We start from the raw sequence: 14330 nt of genomic DNA, 5'->3' as shown, positions 1-14330 counted from the left end.
TTGGACAAAGAAACCTGACTGTTGTTGAAGCTTTGAAAGATTGGATGTTGTTTGGTTTTTTTCTTAACCTGTAAAGAAAAGTGCAGCAATAACTCTCAAGATGATATCTGTTTGCATGTGGGGGTTGGAATAGGGGCAAAAGTCTTGTTAATTCAGTCTAATCCATACTTGATCTATTCACCTTACAAAGTAAATTCCTTCACCCTTATTGCTCTGAAAATGTACCAGCTTGCATATAAACATTAGGAACTGATTGTGAATCTTGCACCTTTCACAGAATTGATGTTACCTTGTTGCTCTGCCTCAGGTATCCATGGTATGTCAGAGGAATGCAGCAGAGAACCAAAGTCCAACTTAATCTGTTTATCCTGCATTAATCTGAAGCTCCCAGAGGGACACAATCCTGACTTTGAGTCTCTCTGAATTCAGCAACAGTGCTCCTGTTCCCTAGAGGAAAAACAAAGGAGAAATAAGCTATGGGTCCCTGCATCTAACAAAAAGTGCCATATAATTAGACTAAATTTCACACAGCTTACTTTTAACCAGCTCACTTCCTGAGAAGGATCTACTTTGTCAGGTTCTGCTCTTTTGTGTGGTAAAAAGAAACACAAACACAATGCTTAAGTGAATTATTGTATTTTTCTCAACTCCGTTGTTAAGCAAGTGAAATTTATCCAATTGGAGAACTAAAACAAGCTGAAAGAAGCATTGCTGCTTTGTTTGCTAAATCTTCTCTGCATACACAGGTATGACAACCTGATGGGAAGGCTGGGATCCTCCCTGGGGAGCTGCACCTGGAGTCCACCCATGCTGTTCACTGCAGAGCCCCTTTCTGTGGGAGTTCCTCCTTACTCCCAGTGCCGTGAGACTGAAGGAGAAGAAATGTGACTTGGATGTCAAACCACAGTGAGTTCTCTTCATGGGGTGACTGTGGTGAACCAGTCAGCACCAGTTATTGCTGGGGACTGGTTTGTGTGATGTTTGCAAACACACGAGTTTGCAGCTAGAGCAGATCAGAAAAAAAACATGTTCTTTATTTCAGTCATGCTGGGAGAAGGCTCTCATCCAAGTCAAACTTTTCCTTGACCAGCTGATGTAGTGTACACAGCATTTCCCTGCCTGTGGTGTTTTATAGCCGTGCTATGCATTGACGTGATCACAAAATACTTGAGTTTATGATCTCCTGCATTGTGACTGTGGTGAGGATAAGCCTAAAGGAAGTTTCTGCTCCTCATGCAAGGACAGTGTAGCTACAAGTTGGAGCATCAATGTTAGTGGGGTAACCCCTTCTTCAGTCCAAAGGAATTGACCTTCTACTGAACTTTTGGCTGTGGGAAGGAAAAAGCATTTGACCTTAAATGACTTGCACAAAGACCAAGGGGGAGACTATCAGGCTAGGTCTAGCAAGCAGTCTGGCTCCTGATCCTCTGCTTAAGTTGCTAGACCATATGTCTCTCCCCATTCATGCTGAATGAATTCTCAGACTGTGCTACATTTCCTCTCTTGAATAATAATCATTAATGAAAAGGAAAATGAGAAAACAAGGTAATGACAGATAGCACAGAGAAAACATTGGAAAGTGAAGAAAGAAATGTCTGGGAGTAATAGAAATGCTGATATTCCCATGTTAATGATTCAAGAGCTCTCTGACTGCCATAGAAGCAAAAATGATAGCTGCTGCAGTCTATAGAGATTTGAGCAATGCAGGGAAAATTTCAGAATTGAACAGTAATGACCCCCATGTTTGTTCTCAGAAGATACCTCTGGCTCCCTCCTGCAAGGTGTGAGGTGGTCTCTGAGATGTAAAATGCCCCTTTGCAGGTTTAAACCTGTAGTTAATTAATCTGAAATCCTTCCTATCTGGACTGACTGGTTAAGAGAACTTAATAAATTACTGAGACACTGATCTCAAAGAAAATAGGGAAAACTCCCAATTATATCATCAGGTTTATCTGTGCCAGGATTGCATGAACCTGCCCTTAGTATCTACATTAGCTCCACATCTGCTGTTCTTTTCACCCAAGCACAAATCCTGGTGATTGTAGTAGCTCTTAAATCACTTTTTTCTTCAGAATGTGTGATTTGTTGTAACTACATTCACCTCCCCTGCTCCCTCCTCTGTTTCGAGGTCAGTTGCCTGTGACAGATACTGTGTTCTATTTGGTATGTGCAGCTAACCACTTCTGCTTTTAGGGAACATGGTTTTAATTAGTTCTCTTCCTTTCCTCTGGTTGCTGAACAGAGCTGGCCTCAGGTGGAATTTTTTAATTGTGCTATTGCTGTCTGTCACACAAGCTGGCGTTCTGTTTCATAGAATAAATCTGAGACAAAAATGAGACTTTTTGTGGCAGAATTCACAGGACTGGTTAAAAGTTTTTAAAGTCATGTGAGCAGTTTTTTCAAGTGTGTACAGTAACGAGCACAGAAGTTCTGAGAGATACTGTCTTTCCTCTCGAGGTTTGTCTGATTTCACTGCTTTTAAAAATTATTTACCAAGTTATTTGCTGTCATATTTGCACGTGTCTGTGCAGTGGTGCTGCTGGAGTTGCCTATTTCTGCTACCTCTCTAGGAAGTGGTTTCCTGAGACATTTATGGGGAGCCCTAAGCTTTACCTTCTCCCTTTTCTCACTAGCATCAGTTCTCCCATTTGACTGACCTTTGACTAAGTGATCCAGTTGGCTGCTTTGCTGAAAGATTGCTGGAAGATTTTTATTATTATTACTATTATTACTTAATTTTTTTAACCTTTTTTTCCTGGGCTAGTTTGCAGCTGCCACGAGGCAGCATTTACTGGGAGACCCGAGTGCCGATTTCCTTTGGTGTGAAAGGCTGCGGAAAACACCAGCCTCTCAACCAGGGCAGGACAGAGCAATTCTCTACAACTTCATGGGCATTTTCCTGAGTATATCACATTGCTGAGAGGTTTTTTTGTTTGTTTGTTTGTTTTTACCTAAGACCTTGCTCGAAGCTATTTATAGACAGTCTGGAAAAAGCTATCTGTAGTTTGAATACACCGATCTCTTATCTATACAGCCTCCAGAATTTCCTATCTCCAAGGCCGGGGGTTTCTGAGATTTGGGTGGGTTCCTGTGAAGATAAATCACATCAGAGGCATGACCTTTATCCTTGGTTCTATTTAAATAGCTTAAATATCTGTTGACTTCATGCCTTGTGATTTCAGTTGCTGAAAAGTGAACACTAAAAAAAGGAAGAGTTGACCTACAGTGTATCAGATGAATGATACCTTTATTTATAGAGTTCTGCAAATACAGATGTTATTTTTCCAAAATATTCTCCCCCTAGCACTACTGTATTGTGGCTGGTTGCTTTTGAGAAGGAATCTGTGCATCCACATGAAACCTAGCAAAAGAAGATACTCATTTCTATTGTAAATGGTAAAGCTGTTAACGGAAAGATGAAGATAAAAACAAAACAACTGGGAGTTTACTGTCTGCAAATAAATATTCCCTAGTGGTTCTTAAGAAAAATCTTTAAATCACTTGCCTAGGTAATTCTGCATCTTTGTGGGGATTTTCTGTTGGAAGAGAGAGTGAAGATGAAGAAATGTACTGGCATTTGCACCTTAAAGGGCAGTAGATCCAATTTATTACAGAAAACCCCAGTGAAGTGTCTCTGTATCTCCTCACTACAGCTGAAAGACTCCATGTCTTCTGTATTTACAGAATTGATTCACTTCCATGAAACTCTGCTCTGGAAGAATTTAATAATAAAAAAAGCTCTGTTTTTATATTTTAAAGAGTGGGGGAAAAATATTTAATGTAAGCCAGAGCGATGCAATGACTACTTGAGTTTGGAGACAGTGTGAAACTATAAACAAAGAACTGATTAACTCATTCTCCAGCACTGATGTGTTAACTCTGGCCGATTTACCAGCCTGTTCACAGATCAGAAACACCAAGAACAGCCCTCAACTGTGGGTCAATGCAAGGAATTTTAAAGATGTATTCATTTCTTTGGACTTGGTTTCCCCACAGGAATATTAACCATGTGTTTAGACTACATAAACTGGGTTTTGTATTGTTCTTTGCATTGTGATATTGTTGTGGTGGCAGATGTAACTCTGCAGCTCCATGGCAGTGTTATGTGATTGTGGGAAGATCCACTGTGCAGGAAGAGAACTTAAGTCTTCTTTTTTGTTCCTCTCGTTCATATTACTGGTGCAGTCAAAAACCAAGTATACTCTGCCTTTATTTCTGGGGTGCTGAGGTTCTCTTTTCTTCTGACTATCTCTCTCTCCACAGACTGGAGAGTTTTCTGTGAAGATGACCAAAAGAATTCCAGAGCCATGATGTGCAATGAATTGCACTTAATATCTGAATTAATAGAAGTAGTTCTCATAAATGCAAATATTAAAAATTAACTCCTGAATGTGGCCTCACAGCCTGTTCTTTTCCTGCCTTCAGATGGTGGTGTAATGTCACCATGAACCATTAGCTGCAATTCTGTGGGACAAAGGCAGCTGCATTTTGCTAGTGAGGTGATCCCATCTATAATTTGTTTTTATAGCCCAGGGTTTGCTTTTGTTAATGTTTATAAAGTGCTTTGAATTAAATGGCACAGAAATTTCTAATTTTCGAACATCTGTTCCTCCCTGAGAGCTTGTGTAACCTGGAGGAGCTGTGCAACTCAACACCAACTCCTTGTGTCCTTGTGAAAGAGCAAAGAACTAGAAGAAGGTTGGTTCTGTTTCTGTGGTTGCACATTACTGTATGTGTCAGGGCTTCATTTTTACATCAGCAGGGAAGGGCTCCACAAATTCTGTCAGTCTCTGGAAGCAGCAGGTTTTGGACAATGTTGAAAGCTCTGGCAGGTGACCATGGGGATATACTTGCAGGTGAAAGAAAGCATTCAGCTGGCACCCTGAGCCTCTGTCATGCTGACAAGGATGTGAAAAAAGTTTCAGGCTTTCTGCCATATCTTACCCTAAGCACAGACTGTCCTTTTGATATTTATCCATGGTACTGCTTCTTGATCTGCTTTACTGTATGAAACTTTTCCAAGATGTTTTTGCTTACCACAGTTATTTCTATAAAATCCCTTTCCAAAGTTGTTATCTTGGGACACAGTAAACTCTCCCAGCTTGAGAAGAAAATGGCTCTATTTTGTATCTTAAAAAGCACTGTGTACATTTGTGGTACTATAAAATAATCAGCATGACTAAAAGGGAAGCTCGTTTGGGATATAGATTTGAAGTGTTATGTTCAGATTGTGTTGGGGTGGGAAGAAGCTTGCAGATTGCAGAGAAGTACCTGTCTGCTGTTGCTTACCTGTAACAATCCTCACTGTTGATCATGATGGTTTGAAGGAAGCCTTATTGTCCATCACTGCCACTTTGGATGTGTGGCTTGTTCAGATCGACTGGCAGCCTACGTGTAAAACAGGCCCAGGGCTGGAACAGCATTGCAGATCAGGACTGAGCTGGATTGGCACTGAGGTGTGGGAAGCTCACTTAATGCAAGTTGTAGCTGGTGGTATCAGTGCTTCCCTTTCATGAGCCTAGAGTTTAACTTTGCTGCCAACCTGGCAACTTCCCACTGGGATAATGTAATGCAGCTGCAAGATTGTTTTGGCTCTGTGCTAACTCCTTCCCATGCCTTTTTTTAATAGTCTGTCTCCTGCCTTTCCCCATTCAGTCATAAAACTTTTCCTAACATTTGTTCTGCTTTTAAGAGCTAGCAAGGGCATGGCAGTTGATAACAGAACCAACACCCTTCCATAAAAATGCACTTTTCAGCAGTGAAATATGCTGCCTTTTGGGGAATGTCAAGAGTTGATTCTGGGTGATTTGAGTTTTGTTTTGTTCTTTCTCTGTTAGCTATCCTTCCTATCAAAAGGTTGGCTAAGGTGCAGGGTGTGTATTTTTGTGACTATTTAAAAACTGGTCTTTTGGAATGGAATAATAATATAGCTTGCTTGAGTCTTGATCCATTTAAAGAGTTCTGAAAAGGTCTGAGACTCACTCTTGGGAGACAAGGCTTTTTTCAGCTTCTTGGTCCTTCTTCAAGAATCAGGGCCCAGTTTGGCTCTTTGGAGACCTAGATGTGTGGTCACGGGTGCTTGGTTTGGCTTGATTGTCACAATTATTTTGTCATAAAAGTAATTATTGGTGATGTAATTCATGTATCAGTTATGGTTGAATGAGACCTGTAATTTTAATCATAACTAAAAGAGGCTGAATTTCTATTTATTGCCCAGCTTTCCAGTTCTTACCTATCAGTAATGCAAAGAATTTGACGTTATAGTAAGCTTCCTCCTTCTTTCATAGAGTGAAAGCCAGCTTTTAAAATCAGAATAAAGCCTTCTTTCAAGGAAATGAGGAAGCCATCAAAATTAGGGTAAGGCAAAGGTAGCTAACTACACTCTGCCTTTGACTGCAACCTTCTTGTTCAGAACCTGCAACAAAAATTTCCCAACCCATGCTTCCTGGTGCGATTATTTTCTTCTGGAATTTGACCTCTAAATGAAAATTACTGTTTTGATTTCTTGTGGGGCAACCACAAGTGTGGAGGAGTGTAAACTACAGCAAATGTTAGTGTCTGCAGGAGCTGAAACAATAGACCAGGGTGAAAACTGCCCTCTCCTCCTGCTTAGTTAATTCCTTACTATTCAACGGGACATAGTGGGCTCAGGTAAAAATTTCTAAGGACCCAAACTGACCTCAGAGGGAAAGGAAACGGCTTTTGTGTGTCTACCCTTTTTCTTAGCAAGTCCGTGATGATTTCAGCTTCAGTTAGTAAGAGCCATTCCCCTTTACAGCCAACGTGGTAAATTGTTCCCATTTCTCTTCTAATGTCTTTTCTCTGACAAACCACTCTTATCATAGAATCATGGAATCAGCCGGGTTGGAAGATCTGAGATCATCAAGTCCAACCCTTGATCCAACCCCGCTGCGGTTACTAGGCCATGGCACTAAGTGCCACATCCAGGCTCTTTTTAAAAATCTCCAGGGATGGAGAATCCACTACTTCCCTGGGCAGCCCATTCCAATGTCTGACCACCCTCTCTGTAAAGGGAGATGTCTTTCTGTCACTTTTGTCCGTGCTATTGTGTTACAGATTGTTTGGGGTGCCTGTTCAAGGCCTGCGATTAGGACTTGCAAAAGATCTGTGAGAATTTCTTTGTCTAGTCTTTTTCCTAACTCATCCGAGGGGATCACAGCCAGGCCCTGCCTTCCTGCTCTAGCCAGTGTGAGGGTCGGAAGGAGACAGGAGTCAGATGCGGAGGCCCGGGGTAAGAGTTAAAATAAACCCTTGGGAGACAGAAATTACATTTCTAAATAATTGTTTTTCTGTTTTTCAAACAATACTGTGTGGCCCGCTGCTAGGAGCAAGCTCAGTGACTCGGTGTCCCTAGGACTGACTGAATATTGGGAAATCCAGCTTTTAGTTTGTATTTTTTGAAAAGGGTTTGCTTCTGCTATCTTGACGGCATGGAGTAGGAAAGCAGCAAGAGGTTATCAAAAAATGTGTATTGGAATTAACTGGTCAGCGTCTGGAGGGTGCCAGGGTGCGGTCACCAGCATGTAAAGGCAGACATCTGTGGGATGCTTTGGGTTCCAGAGATATTTTTATGAATGAAAGGTGCTTATGACAGGAATGCATGCTGGAATAGGCAGTGCTAATGGAGAGTCTCTACAATCTCCTTATCTTCACAGTAAATCTGCCCCTGAAGATAAATGTTTAATAACGTTCCAATTTGGTTGTACTTGGTAAAAGTGATTGAACTAATGACCCATAATCCAACGGATCCATTTGTAGTGAATAGCACTAAGGGTTCAATCCCGTGCTGCTGATTTAGCAAGATGTCTGCTTTATTTACCACGTTTCACTGTTACAGGGCTTGCTCAGGGATCAAACGAAATTTGATTTACCTGGCAATGAGTGTAGTCTGCCTTTCAGCTGCAAATGGGCAACGATTTCTTTGTATGTCTAAAAATTAACAAAACTCTCACATGCTCTCGTAAATCAGTAAATCTGGGTGTGAGGGGCAGAAATTTGAGATTTTTTTTATAGTTTAGTCAGATAACGTATGTGTGGTGGTAGCTGTGCACAAAAACTTCTGGTGCAAATACTTGTAAATATGGGTCTGAAATTTGCTCTGGTCAGTAAATACTTGTGCATTCAAATAACTTTTTCCCACAAACATTAAAGAAAGGTGGAACTATGGCCAAAGTAAATTTGTATCACACTTCAAACAAATACCTGCGGAATTCTTTCTGTTTGGCAAATGAAGCGCTCCTAATCACTTCAGTGGGAATCTGTCTGGTCTGAGGAATGCAGTATCTTGACCTCAGACCCCTGCTAACACTTACGTAATGAGACCCACTGAACCATGTGGGACTACTTATGCACATGAGTAATTTTATGGACGACTCTGTGCAATATGCAGGTCCAGGACAGCGATTAGGACTGCAGTCACCGATTGTTGATTGCCAAGTAACAGACTTGTGTATTAGGTTAGAGTGCCAGTGACCCCAGTCGTGTTTTCCTGCTGCTGCACTGTGGATGGTCTCCTCTTCCTTCTAACCTAACTCTTGTAGAGGACAGTTGCTTTCATAAATCCTGAAAAATCTTACAGTAGCTATTTACTCATGAGGTTTTTTTGGTAGATTGAAATGATTGGCCTGCATTCTAGGAACTTCCTGTAATAAAAAATAAATGCATAAATAAATAAGCCCCCCCCCTTCTGCCGTCACTCAAGTATTTGTTTCTTGGTTCAAAAGTTCTGCAGTTCAGAGTAATGATAATTGAAGTTCAGAGTAATGATAACTGGGTGGAACTGCGTGGGGAAACTATTTTTTTCAGTACTTCGCTGAAAACCGTTTTCTTTTTCAAGCATTGCTCCTAAGTTTGAGGTGTTTTATTGCCTGGTCTTTACACAAGGAATGTGTTGAGACAACTGGATCCTGATACCTCAGCTCATACTCTCAGGTTTTGCAGCCTTGCCAGTAGCACCTTATTAAGGACCTAGACTGAACAGTGACTGATAGGAATAATCTTCCCACTATTACTAAATAGTGTAGTAATTTGAGAGACTAAGGGAGGCTGCAGGGACAGACACAGCAAAACAATGAAAGCAAAAAGATTTTCTTCACAACCTGAGAATTCTGTCCTACACTTCTGATGATAATGGGTGATGCATCAGAAGGTTTGCAGCAAAACTGAGGCATATGCTTGATTTCAAAAGCTTCATTTTATATATATATTTTTCTTTTAATTGCAGGTGTGTAAAGCAGGCTCAAGGCAAGGAAGGGAAGTAGCCCAAACAGACAGTGTTGATGTTCTGTCCCCTTTTTTATTCTCCATAGTAAATTAGACTAGTTTCCATCTTCTAACCCTTGTGTAAGATCATGCACACCTTCCAATGTAAGCATTCCTGTTTAAACATCTACCATAACATCTGTTTTTCTGCCCACTATCCTTCATTTCTCTCTCTGTTTAATCTAGCTAGTTGCTGGCACACTAATTTTATTAGGAAAAACCTGGTTCAGTGGATGAGAGTCAGTGGTCATTGTATCCCATGTCTTCAGGACTGCCTACTATTGCAAGTCCACTGCAAGTTTCATTTTCTCCTCAATGTGATAGGGTAGGGCTTAATCTGGATGATCTGCACAAACTTTAAAGGGGTATCTGGGGGGGAAATGATCAGCACATTCTAGAAAAAAATAAGTCCCACTTTCTGCAAGGGAAGATCTGTAGGGAAAAGCAGGTTCTCTTGTTACACTGACCAATATAACTGGGAAGAGAGAGAATAGAAAAGCTTTCAGGCATGCGAGCCCTTTTCCAGGTCTGCTAATTACCTACCCACTTAATGCAGTCTGTGCTTGTGTTTTCCTATAAATGTTTCATACAAATGTTTCATACTGGATTTTGTAAAAAGATATGGTTTGTACCTTATTACTCATTTCTTCAGTTAAAGAGATTTCATGTGAATATCTGTGAAGATTGGCTCCAGTTTCAAAAGGTAATTCAAAGCCTTCTCAATGAAATTGAGAACATCTTGATCAGGGTCTATACAGTTTTCTCTCTATCTCTGCTTATAGACTGAGTTTTAATAGCATTATTGTTTTAAAACAAAATCACAAATAGAACAAGCAAGCAAGCTAGACTGGCTTGACTAACAACCCCAAAACCAGAAATTCATTTGGTTTCTCCCTTCTAGAAGGGGACAGCATAAACAGTGCCAGGTCCAGGTACACAAACACACTCACATGCAAATAATATCCAAAGACAGGCCAGGCCCCACATAGGTCTCACACTCTTTAATGAAGCAGTGGCAGAGACAATTTGTGTGGTGGGTGTGTGGTGGACCAAGGCTGAGACTGGCCAGGGTCCAGCTGACTTCAGACCATTTTTATGTGGCAGTCCATGGATGAGAGCTTGCCCTTACCCCTTTTGTCTAAGTCTTCTTCACTTCTCAAGTTCTTGCATAAACTCATTTGCTGCATCTTGTGTGATAATCTTCAAGTGCTGCTGTGAAAGTCAGGCATAACTTGTGAACTCTGTGTGTGGTTTCACCTACTTAATAGTGAATAGCTCTCCATAGCTGCCCAGACTTTCAAGGAGGAAGTAGTGTAGCTTTTTAGTTCCAAATAGAATGATGTAGGTTTTTTCTTTATAATACAGAATTAAAATAACATCAATTATAATTTTTCGTCTTTTCAAGTATCTATACCTTTTCTGCGATCTGCTAACATGAATAAGAAATGCAAAATGATCATTTAAGAAGTCTGTTCTAATTATAAGCATTTTTTTATCCATGTAAAGTACTGTTCCAGTCACCTTGAAATTTCCCTCAAGAGAATGGCTGCTAAAAATTTCATGTGCTTTTGCTCTAAAATACTGGAGGGCTCTGTAGCTGATTATCTTGTAACAATAAATATAAAGACTTTGCCTTATATGTGATACAATGAGGAAATTCTTGATATTCTTGTAGACCAGTAGCATTAACATTTTTGCAGTAAGAGGGCAACTTGGTATCTGTGACCTGATGACTCTTACTTGTTTTTAAAAAAGCCTTCATAAATCCCTTGTGAATCTCTTGGTTAGAATGGAAAAAAAAACCCCTCCACTGTTCTTTAGTAGAGTCTGTTTCTGAATACTTAAAAACTGTATATAGAATTGGAAAAGCTTTCTTATTCCTACTTGGAAGAAAATCTATGTTCAGACCATGACTAACCTGCAAGCCAGTCATTTTAAGCTGTTGCCTCTAGCTTAGTCTGTTATTCTGTGACAAATCTGTTATGATTTTTTCCCCCCTCAATTGAAATATTGACATGAATATTAATAGCTGACATCACTGGTTTTGATGCAATTTGATATAAAAGTCAGATTCCTTTCTACCTTGTCATCTCTATAACTACTAGACCATAAGGACATGATTACAAACATAAAATCATTATCTTGGGGATGAGCATCCTTCTGTTGAGTTGACAGATGTAGTGTCTGAAGGCAGAAAGTACTATTTGTGAGCTCTCCTTAACTTGTAAGGTGTGGCATTCAAGATACTTTGGTGTTGGGGCCATTGCAGGGAGGCTTTAATTTTTAAGGAGCTTTTCACTAATGGGTATGTTCTTTCTTTTTCAGGTGTCTTTGAATCCTGCAGGAACTGAGTGGCTTCTTGCAGCAAAATAAGAGTATGGAAAGCCTTGAACAACTGACCATGGTGCAATGTGGCCGAGATCCCTGGACAAACACACAGGAAGGCAAACGGTGAAGACAGCAATGTCTCACCTCAGGGGGCTGGGAAAAGTATGGTGATATCTGGGCACAGAGAACCCCCATGAGTTGGACTCTCCTCTGAAGCACGGGTGAAAGAAGAGACCACATAAGCGTTGTTTGCAGGGAAATCTGCTCTGATGAACGAAGAGCTCTGAATGGCAAGTGTGTGTCCCAGATGTGCAGTGTCCTCCTGTGGGGTTTGGGTGCTAGACTCTAATGAGACCATCAGTGTCGTCTGAAGGGAGTAATGCAAAGGGATTGTTAACAAATGGGTAGCTAAGACGACTAATTCGCCAGAGGTGTTAAATCATTTCAGTCCCACAAAGAGATGAATGGGCTGGGGCAAATGTTGCTAAAGAAAAGTGCATTTCAAAGAGCAGCTGGTGAGGAGGCTTCAAAAGGTCTGCCGAGGACCACTTGAGAGAACTCCTCACCTTGCTGCACTAGTGGCAGTTTTACCATTCAGTTCACTGGGACCAGGATTTTGCCCTGGGAGTTAAGATTAGAGAACTCTGTGCTCTGGTGAACTATCTCAAAGCAGAGCTTGGAGGTTTTTCTATGGTCTTTAGTTGCAGTGCCTATGGTAACTTGAAATGAAAGACATGTGTTGAGTTAGTGATAACTGATGGAAGGAAAACCATTTCCAGCCTTTACTTGCTCTCCAAAAATAATCATCATCACTTAGATTTAAGAAATAAATAGTCTGGTGAGAAAATAAGTATGTAAATGCTACCTTATGTACTTTAGCTGTTCCTGTGCTTGGAATGTTTAACTTCTGGTGAAAATATTAGTGAGGTTTTTATATTTGTGCTCAAAAGGATTGAATGAGTAAGACAATTTGACCAGCATGCTAAATTTGGAGCCTGGGAACAAACATTTCTGGAAAGAAAAAATATAATCAATGTCAATTGTTGATTGTAGAGTTCAAGGGTACCCGCACCGGAGACTGTCCATTTTTCAATAATTACTGGATTTTAAGATATGGCTTAATTGAAAAATAGTATAATAAGCATTAGTTTTGTCTCTCAGAACAAAGACTTTTTTGGGGAAAAATCTGATAATGAAGAAAATATGTGCACTGTACACAACTCTTAGAGTATTCCAGTCAGTTACTTGCATATTATCACATTTACCGAATTAGATATTCATCTTAAAGTTCTTGATTTTAAATTATTATGGGAATGCTGATTTCCATATTTGTTATTTATTGATATACCTAATATAGTTTGATGGAAAGATCAGAAATCTAACTTAACATTTTCAAACATAAGTTAACAAATTAAAAACATTCCAAAATTATGTAAATTATTTTCTTATTTAAATTCTGGGTTCTTGAAAGCTTCATATAGCTGGAGGGTTGTTTTGGCTCTGATAGAACTTATAGGAATAATGCTTGTAACTGAAAATTAGTGGAACCTCGGGTTTTGTGGCTTGTGATTTTTGCAACATCTAAAACCTGTTCTGTTGTCTCCAACAGTAAACACAGAGAAAAATTTAGGATACTTTCTTGTGAAGCTGAAATGCATTCCTGCTGTGGAGCAGATAACTGATGTCTTTTGATGAATAAGGGGCAATATTTTTATTATTAGTTTACCTCATGCTGTACCTGTGAAAAAATCCTCAAATTTAATAAACTTAAAAGCCTTTAAGAAATGTCTGTGTACATAGTTGGGTGACGTTTTTAAATGAGATCTGGAAAAAATCCATTAATATTGCTTTCCTCTCTCTTTGGTCTTTGTTTTTGCCAGGTTTGCTTCTCCTGGAAGGATGCTTTACTAGCCACACTGTCACTACTCATGGGCACATAAGACTTGAAAATGCGTAAGTTACAGTTGAATGCAATTTTTAAAGGTGTTTGTTAACAAGTGATGATTTAAAATCTTTTGCTTTTTATTCTTGCCTTTCAGAACATTAAGGTTCTAACCCAGTTCCCACTGTACTCTAGAGCAGTTGTCTAGTTGGGATTACATCCCAGTAGTTTAACAAGGTACACCCTGTTATTGTTTATTGCTGTGGTTTAAAAATATTTGAGTGGTTGTAGGATCTGGACTTCTGTTTCCAGACACCTGACAAAGATCTCTCTCTTTTTTTGATAGTCTCAATCAACATCCTGCAGCACTAATGCTGTCTGCAAAGTAACATTCATGCTTAATAATTTACTGAAGGTCAGACATCTTCAGCTTTAATAGTGGCTCAAAATGGTTTAAATGCTGGCAGAGGTATTACTTTGGCAAATAACTACCCTTGAAGCCTTATTTTTAGAAGAAATGGCTAATGCAGTTTGCATTCATGTGTTTTTAAAGTGCCATCCATGTGATGTTTCTTACCAAAGGGGACACTTTTAGCACTGTGCTAGAATTTTTTTCCTGTTCACTTAAGAGAGTTGTTTGAAACCTTACATAGCCTCTTCCTAAAATAGATGTTTTTCGCAGGTGTTCCATTCAATAAATATTGCTGGGAGCTTTCTAGGGTTTTTTTCTTGCTGTTTTTAAGCTACGTTAGTAAAACTTGGTCTTTTTTGTAATACAGTTTTAACTTGTAACATAACATTTAGCAACAAAAACGTACATATTTTGATCTGAACGAGT

At 39.7% G+C, this 14330-nt stretch overlaps 1 long non-coding RNA gene across 1 annotated transcript; it reads left to right on the top strand.

Moving 5' to 3' along the window:
- The first annotated feature begins 766 nt into the window (after positions 1-766).
- On the top strand, positions 767-13796 carry LOC108639478. The gene is made up of 3 exons (XR_001920532.1): positions 767-906; positions 11608-11904; positions 13491-13796. It is a non-coding gene; the product is annotated as an uncharacterized LOC108639478 (long non-coding RNA).
- Positions 13797-14330: the final 534 nt, after the last annotated feature.

The sequence above is a fragment of the Manacus vitellinus genome, unplaced genomic scaffold (genome assembly GCF_001715985.3).
Source record: "Manacus vitellinus isolate BGI_N305 unplaced genomic scaffold, ASM171598v3 scaffold_20_pilon, whole genome shotgun sequence".
Taxonomy (NCBI): domain Eukaryota; kingdom Metazoa; phylum Chordata; class Aves; order Passeriformes; family Pipridae; genus Manacus; species Manacus vitellinus.
The sequence above is the reverse complement of the archived record's forward strand: the minus strand, read 5'-3'. Positions and strand labels throughout refer to the sequence as shown.